We start from the raw sequence: 8615 nt of genomic DNA, 5'->3' as shown, positions 1-8615 counted from the left end.
CTTCTTGCCAGATTCTCCAGCGCCTCCTTGGGCCCTCTCCTTGTCTCGTCGCTCGTACTCAGCCTTTTGCTGCTGGACAAGTTGCTCGACCTTCTTGCAGCTCTGGAGGTCATGGCCCTTGGTGCGGTGAATCTTGCAGTACTGCTTGTCGGTGCCGTCCTGCTTGTCGGCGACCGCCACAGCCTGGCAGTTGGTGCACGCGGCAATCTCCTTGCCGGAGCTACCAACTTTGGCTTTCTTGGTGCCACCTTCATTGCCGGACTGCTCAACGACTAGCACATCTTTGCCTTTCTTCTTCCTGTTCCGCCGCCGGTTTTTCTTTGCCGGGGCAGCATCCTCGCTGTCAGATCCTCCTGCTCCTGTATCTTATCCAGGGAGTTTCCTCCCTTCCTCAGCACGTGCACACCTGTCGGCCAGGGCATACAGCTCACTGACGTCTCTGATCTTGCACATCGCCATCTCCTCCCGCATCCTGCTGTTACGCACGTTCTGATGGAACGCGCTGATGACCGCGGCAGGGTGGACATCTGGGATGTTGTGCTGCACACGGCTGAATCTCTGAATGTACTTGCGCAGGGGCTCCCCTTCCTTCTGGGCGAGTAGATGAAGGTCACTCTCTTGGCCATGAGGTTTGTGGCCGCCTGTAAAGGCGCCGACAAACTGATGGCACAGGTCTGCCCAGGAGGATATGGAGTTGTCCGGCAAGTGCATGAGCCAGGACCTGACGTTGGGTTTGAGCACCAGCGAGAAGTAGTTGGCAAGGATCTTGTCGTCCCGTCCCCCTGCAGCATGCACCGCGATGGTGTAGATGCTAAGGAACTCCGACGGATGTGACTTGCCGTCGTACTTCTCCGGTACATCTGGATTGAAATTCTTCATGCTGGGCCACTGGACTTGCCGCAGCTCACGAGTGAACGCAGGACAACCTACCGCGTACGGCAAGTCGCCTGGTTCCCCTGGCGCATGCATGTCAACAGAGGGCCCAGCGCGCTGGTCTGATTGACGCCGCGCTTCTCTCCGGCCCTCGATGCGAGTACGAGCGTCTTCTTGCTGTCGGTCGTGAAGAACTTGGCGCTGATCGCGACAAGCTCGTGGATCTGACGACGCGGTGGAGTCGCTATCGAGGTGGATCCGGTGAGTCGGCGATCTTGGCCTTCGGGGCGGAGAGTGCACAGTGGTTGCACCCCCACCGGTCTTGTCGCCACCGGCTCGTGCCTGGCTAACTTGCCGCGGCTGCGACGTGCTCGGCTGCCGCTGAGTGTCGCCATTGGCGAAGCCGATGAGACTCTGGATGGTGGCCCTCCAGTCGTCGATCTTGTCTGCTGTTGGAGGGTAGTCTAGGAGCAGTTGAGCTCGCGCCAAAGCTTCTGCTGCAGTGGCGGGTGGTGGTGTCGAACGGTGCGAGGAGCGGGATATGCTCGGACTTCTAACTATGTTAGAAGGAGCAATACCCTGTCCAGGCGACCGTGCCTCGCTCGTGCCAGCATGTTGGCGTGCATGTTGGTCTTGAGCACTCCGTGATCCACCAGCTCGATCTTGGTCCAGCAAACGCATGGTACCGTGAATACCATGACGCTACCGGTCCTGCACCTCCTGGGATGGGCGCGGTGCATGTACGGACGCTGAGGTCTTGGAGTGCGCTCGGTCGTTGTGGGAGCCGACTGCGCCGCCGACGCCCGTTCTTCCGCCGGCGTCTACCCCACCAGCCGTTTGCTCCAGCGGTGGCGGGTTCGGCACGGATGGAGCGGCCGCCTCCGAAGCCTTCTTCTTCGGCGGCATGTTGATAAAGATGATGAAGATCTAGCTCGCGCGAACGCCGGATCTGGTTCACACAACCTCGACGCCCCCTACCTGGCGCGCCAAAGATGTCGGGGGACTGATCCATGAATACCTATGGGACCGGCGGACCGAGTCCCTTTCGGTTCGGCGGGGGCGGAGGTCGTGCAAAGAGCGGATCGAGGCAAAGCACACGAGCAGTTTACCCAGGTTCGGGCCGCACGGATGCGTAAAACCCTACTCCTGCTTTGTGGTTTGTATTGAGTTCTTGCTCGGGAGCGCGGAGTGCTACAGTACACACCAGCAGCTAACGAGACCGAGCGTGAGTGTTCTCTGAACTCGCTAACCCCCCCTACGTTGCGCATGGGCCTCCTTTTATATGCTCAAGGGGTCACCGACAGTTGGCAACGTAGACAAGGGTAGAAATGGAAAGGTGCTGGGGTAGGTACAGCTACCTGCTACAGTGCATCATACCTAACCCTAACGGCAGGGGACAAGGGCCTTAAATGCCCGTCTGCGTCGCCTAAACAGTGTAAAAGGGACCGTCAGGGACGCCACCGCTCGCCACGATGGCAATCTTGTCAGTGCCGCTTGCCACCGCGTACCCCTGGCTGCACAGCCTCCCGCCACGTACGCCTGGAAGGGTCCCAGAGCGACACATTGGCGGATGTGCTGGAGCGCGGGCGCGGAGTGGTGGCTTGCCGCGGCAAGCGCCTTGCCACGGTCGTTGTCTTGTCGCGTCCGGGAGCTTGTCGCTCACCGGGCCTTGCCGAGACACGTGGCGCATCGCGGCAAGTTCCTTGAGATGCCTTGGGTGGCCTTCCCGGCAAGCTCCTCTTGCCGGGGTCTTGACTTGGATACTTTGTTCTTGAATGGCCCCAAAGGAACCACAGAGGACCTTGGCGGTCACCCGGCAAGCCTTGCCGCGGGATGCTACGACTGCCCGTGCACAAGTTCGGGATACTAGGGTACCCCTACTCTAGTACACCGACACATAATAACGCCCGTGTTCTCTAGGAAGAAGAACACTCGCCGGACTATATCCGAAGAGGTCGCCAATCACGCCTCAACTAGTCGGGCTCCAGGGCCGGACACGGAAGCAGAAGCGAATACGAGGCGCACGCCGGATGTTCCTCTGACAGAGGATGCAGATAAAATATCCTTCACAAATTCCGAAGTGGAGAGCGCCATGAACCACAGGCGTCGCCGAGCCGTACTCCGTGACGCTTGTTTCTCCCAAGAGGCGTTTGATGACTTCAACTCAGGAGACGCGTACATCCGTGCTGCTCAAAATGGTCTAGCCAGAGCCACGGACCAGTATGTAAAGGATATACGGGTAAGAAAATTTGATGATTACATATAGCAGTGGCCCCTGAGACTAGAAAAAGTTTAAATAACTAATTTAAGGATCATATGTTATGCAGGTTCTTACAGAGAAGAATACCCAGTTGTCTCATGAGCTTGAAGAGTGCAAGGCCCAGCTACAGGCTGCAGCTACCACAGAGAAGGAGTCCGAGAATGCCTCCTCTGGTAACCCTCTATTTTTTTAGAATCATAGGTACCATGTAGAGTGCGGCATACATGCGAATCTGACAATAAATATTGCAGATGACGCCGGAGTAAATCCGGATGAGCAACATCTCCTACGCCGGCTAAAGGCTGGCGAGCGCGTGCTTACAAAAGCTAGGCAGGAGAAAAATAATCTCCAGGATGCCAACACCCAGCTGAGCGTGGAACTAAAGGATGTTCGTGCCTAGCTATCGGACTCCGTGAAGGAGAATCAGCGGCTTCGACGCGGCATTTTCAGTAAGTGCTTGAACGGACTTTAAAAAGAGTTCGGCGAAGAAGCCGGCTAACAGAGTTATGTCTGTAGGTATGCTGACGGGTCGTCCCGCGGATGAAATGCCCGGGTCCGCGGGTGATCTTCTACCCGATCTCTCACAACTGCACGAACAAGCTCGGCAGGTGATGCAAGGTATTACCCATGCCTTATGGCCATCCGTCTCCCTGCCCTAAGGCCTTGGAGGGCTTGCGGAGAAGCTTAAGGGAGCGTGGCGGCGCTTCCGATTATGGAAGATATCAGCCTACCGTCAAGGTGCCAGGGAAGCCTGGGCCATGGTGAAGACGCGGTACACCAAGGCTGACCCAAACCACATGGCCGAGGTCGGACCTGTGGGGCCCGATGGGAAAGAGATCCCCGTGAGCTTAGTGTATGAGCAAGTAGAATTGGCCGCAAAGTATTCTCAACAGGATTGTAGACTAGACAGCCTGTTGGATGGTATAGAAGAGGAATTTAGTCAGTCAAATTGACTATGTAATTAAAGTGACATGTATAATGCCTTCTAGCCGGATTGTAGATCATTTGTCATGGCAGACCTTTTCGCTTCAACCTCGGGACCCGATAGTCCGGAGTGCATCCGAATACCCTCTCGGTTATGTAAGAACCGGGGCATGCATGGAAACCAGGCGTAGGGTCATTAGTGCTTGAACAGACAAGTGCCCAACTAGTTATGTTATATTACATGCTTAGTAAGAAACATCTTCCAGGGAGAATAGTTCCGTTAGGGGTTCCTTTCCCTGGGTACGCATGCCCTAAAGTGCATGTCCGGACTGCGAAGAGACGCAGGAAAAACATCTGGGGGCACATATGGAAAATAAAAATAAAAAATCATTTTTGTTCACCGACCGAATATTCCCTTAAGAACGCTAGCTTTCGGCTTCACCCAGTCTGAGGTACACATCCGGCTGACCCGGCAGTAACAATCGCAGAGGTGCTCCCCTTATGCCCTAGCCGAATTAACGGGAACGTAGGGCATAAATACAAGAGCCAGGCAACCCAGCTTGGCCAAAACTTAAGTCATATCGATGCATATAATGGCGAAGAAAAGGTACATGCGGAAGGATGACACATGTGCTGGGCATGAAGCCCGGATAAATAAGTAAGCTTCTGTGTAAGAAGCCCCCAGGTATAATGAGCGCGGCTAGCGCATCAATGGTGTGCAGGCAAGGCACGAGTTGGCCCTTGAAGGCATCGGGAAAGAAAATAAAAGAAGAAGGAGAGAAATAAAGGACATATAATGTATATGCAAAAAATGGACAGAGGAAGGAGACGAACATAGAGTCCGGCCTTAGGCGTAGAATCTTCGGAGCCTGGCTGCGTTCCATGGGTTCGGCTCAAGTCGGTTATCCGATGCATCTCGCAGACGGTACGCCCCGCCGGTCAGAACTTAGTCAATGATGAAGGGACCTTCCCATTTGGGCTCGAGCTTGGTCTTTTTCTTCTCCGGCAGGCGTAGAGCTAGTTCGTCAACGTTGTAAGTTTTGGCCCGTACTTCTCTGCTTTGGTATCTTCGAGCCTGTTGCTGATAGAATGCGGAACGGGCTTTTGCCACGTCGCGCTCCTCCTCTAGGGTGTCCAGATTGTCCTGCCGATCGGGCTCGGCTTCTCTTTCTTCATACATGCGCACTCGAGGTGAGTCATGAATTATGTCGCAGGGCAGAACCGCCGCTGCGCCGTACACCATAAATAAGGGTGTGTATCCGGTAGTATGATTCGGCGTGGTCCGCAGGCCCAGAGTACGGAGTCGAGCTCCTCTACCGAGTGCATATTAGATTCCTTTAGGGAACGCACTAATCTGGGTTTGATGCCGCTCATGATAAGACCATTTGCTCGCTCTACTTGACCGTTAGTTTGTGGGTGATAGACGGAAGCATAATCGAGCTTAATGCCCATGTTTTTGCACCAGAGTTTTACCTCGTCGGCAGTGAAGTTCGTGCTGTTATCGGTGATGATGCTGTGGGGGACGCCATAACGGTGTACAACCCCGGATATGAAGTCTATCACCAGTCCGGATTCGGCCGTTTTAACAGGTTTGGCTTCTATCCATTTGGTGAACTTATCCACCATGACCAGTAAGTATTTTTTCTTGTGGGTTCCCCCTTTAAGGGGTCCTACAATGTCAAGCCCCCAGACCGCGAAGGGCCAGGTAATGGGGATTGTGTGGAGGGTGGTGGGTGGCATATGGCTTTGGTTTGCAAAAAGCTGGCAACCGACGCAGCGTTGGACCAAGCATGTGCATCTGCCCGGGCCGTTGGCCAATAAAAACCTGTACGGAAGGCCTTGCTTACAAGGGCCCGGGCTGCGGCGTGGTGGCCGCCGAGTCCGGCATGAATTTCTGCCAAAAGCTTCCGCCCTTCCTCTTCAGAGATGCACCTTTGAAGGACTCCGGTTGTGCTTTTCTTATAAAGCTTTCCCTCATGGACCCTATAGGCTTTAGATCGCCGCACTATGCAGCGTGCCTCATTTTGTTCCTTGGGGAGTTCCTGCCTAGTTAAGTAGGCCAGGAATGGTTCTGTCCACGGGGTGATGATGGCCATTATTGCGTGGGCTAAAGGTGTTATTTTGGTGGCAGAGCCTCCGATTATGTCAGAGTGTGCGGTATCGGGCATTGTGGCCGGGTCCGGAATACTGTTACCGGTGTCCCCTTCACATACCACAGATGGCTTAAACAGCCTCTCCAAAAAGATGTTAGGGGGGACCGCATCGCGTTTTGCACCGATGCATGCGAGGACATCTGCCGCCTGATTGTTTTCCCGGGCCACATGGTGAATTTCGAGCCCCTTGAACCGAGCTGACATTTTTAGGACGGCGTTGCGGTAGGCTGCCATTTTCGGATCCTTGGCATCGAAGTCTCCATTTATTTGGGATATCGCGAGGTTCGAATCCCCATGCACCTCCGGGCGTCGAATGCCCATGGAGACTGCCATCCGGAGACCATGTAACAGGGCCTCGTATTCGGTTGCATTGTTGGAGTCCGTGTACAATATTTGGAGTACATACTGGACTGTGTCTCCGGTGGGGGACGTCAGGACGACGCCAGCCCCCAGACCGGCCAACATTTTAGAGCCGTCGAAGTGCATAATCCAATTGGAGTATGCGCCGTACTCTTTAGGGAGTTCGACTTCTGTCCACTCGGCGACAAAATCGGCCAACACCTGCGACTTAATAGCTCACCGAGGTTTATATGTTATGTCGAACGGGAGGAGCTCAATGGCCCATTTGGCAATCCGGCCTGTGGCGTCGCGGTTGTTTATTATGTCATTGAGTGGTACTTCCGAGGCCACTGTAATCGAACACTCCTGAAAGTAGTCTCATAGTTTCCGGGATGCCATGAATACCGCATATGCTATCTTTTGATAATGCGGGTACCGTAATTTGCATGGAGTGAGGACAGTGGATACATAATATACCGGCTTTTGAAGGGGGAATTTATGTCCGTCCGCTTCTCGTTCGACGACGAGCACTGCGCTTACGACTTGATTAGTCGCTGCTATGTATAGTAGCATTGGTTCGCCGGTGTTAGGCGCAGTCAAGATTGGGTTGGTTGCCAGTATGGCTTTTATTTCTTCCAATCTGGCTGTGGCAGCATCCGTCCACTCGAAGTGTTCGGTGCGCCGAAGGAGGCGATAAAGAGGTAATGCCTTTTCTCCTAAGCGGGAGATAAAGCGGCTTAGAGACGCCACACATCTGGTTAACTTCTGGATTTGTTTGAGGTAACAGAAAGGGCCGTATCGTGTGATGAATGTCGTTGCGGCTTGGTCGGACTCCGCCATCTCGATTTGGTGGTAGCCGGAGTATGCGTTGAGGAAACACAATGAATCGTGTCCTGCGGTAGCGTCGATAATTTGATCAATGCGGGGGAGAGGGAAGGGATCCTTTGGGCAGGCTTTGTTGAGGTCCTTGAAATCGATGCATAGGCGCCAGGATTTGTCCTTCTTTGGTACCATCACCAGGTTTGCTAGCCAGTCCAGATGTTTTATTTCTCTGATGAATCTGGCCTCCAATAACTTGGATAGTTCCTCTCCCATAGCTTGTCTCTTGGGTTTACAGAAACACCGAAGAGTTTGCTTGACCGGCTTGAATCCTTTAAGGATATTAAGGCTGTGTTCGGCCAGCCTGCGTGGGATTCCTGGCATATCTGCAGGATGCCAGGCGAATATGTCCCAATTCTCACAGGAACTCTCGTAGTGCGGCGTCCACGGCGGGGTTTAACTGTATCCCGATGGAGGTTGTTTTTGTAGCGTCCGTTGGGTGGACTTGGATTTTGACTATTTCATCCGCTGGTTTAAAAGAGGTGGACTTGAATCTTTTGTCAAGTATCACGTCGTCCCTGTCCACTGTGGAGCGTAGCACGTTTAATTCCTCGGCCGCAAGGGCTTCGGATAGTGCCTCGAGGGCCAATGCGGCTATCTTGTTTTCGGCGCGGAGTGCTGTGTCCGGATCACTAGTGAGAGTGATGATTCCGTTGGGCCCGGGCATTTTGAGCTTCATGTACCCGTAATGGGGTATGGCTTGGAAGATCGTGAACGCCTCCCGCCCTAAAAGGGTGTGGTATCCGCTACTGAACGGAGCCACTTGGAACGTAATTTCTTCGGACCTATAGTTCTCCGGCGTGCCGAACACCACATCTAGTGTGATTTTCCCTGCACAGCGCGCTTCCTGACTGGGGATTATTCCTCAAAAGGTTGTGCTGCTTCGCTCGATGCGGTTCCAGTCTATTTCCATTTTTTGAAGGGTTTCCTCATAGATGAGGTTTAATCCGCTGCCGCCGTCCATGTGCACTTTGGTGAGTCAAAAGCCGTCCACAATTGGGCTGAGGACCAATGCGGCTGGTGCTCGGGCTGTTCGGAATTTAGGTTCGTCACTGGCATTGAAGGTAATAGCCGTGTCATTCCATGAATTTATTGTTGCCACGTGGCAGATTTCGGCAAGGCTACGGAGTGTTCGCTTTCGCCTATTATTTGATGCGAAGGTCTCAAAGACTGTTAATACCGTATTG

The sequence above is a fragment of the Triticum urartu genome, chromosome 7A (assembly GCF_056163025.1).
Source record: "Triticum urartu cultivar PI428250 chromosome 7A, HENAU_Tu73, whole genome shotgun sequence".
In the NCBI taxonomy this organism is placed as follows: Eukaryota; Viridiplantae; Streptophyta; class Magnoliopsida; order Poales; family Poaceae; genus Triticum; species Triticum urartu.
The sequence above is the reverse complement of the archived record's forward strand: the minus strand, read 5'-3'. Positions refer to the sequence as shown.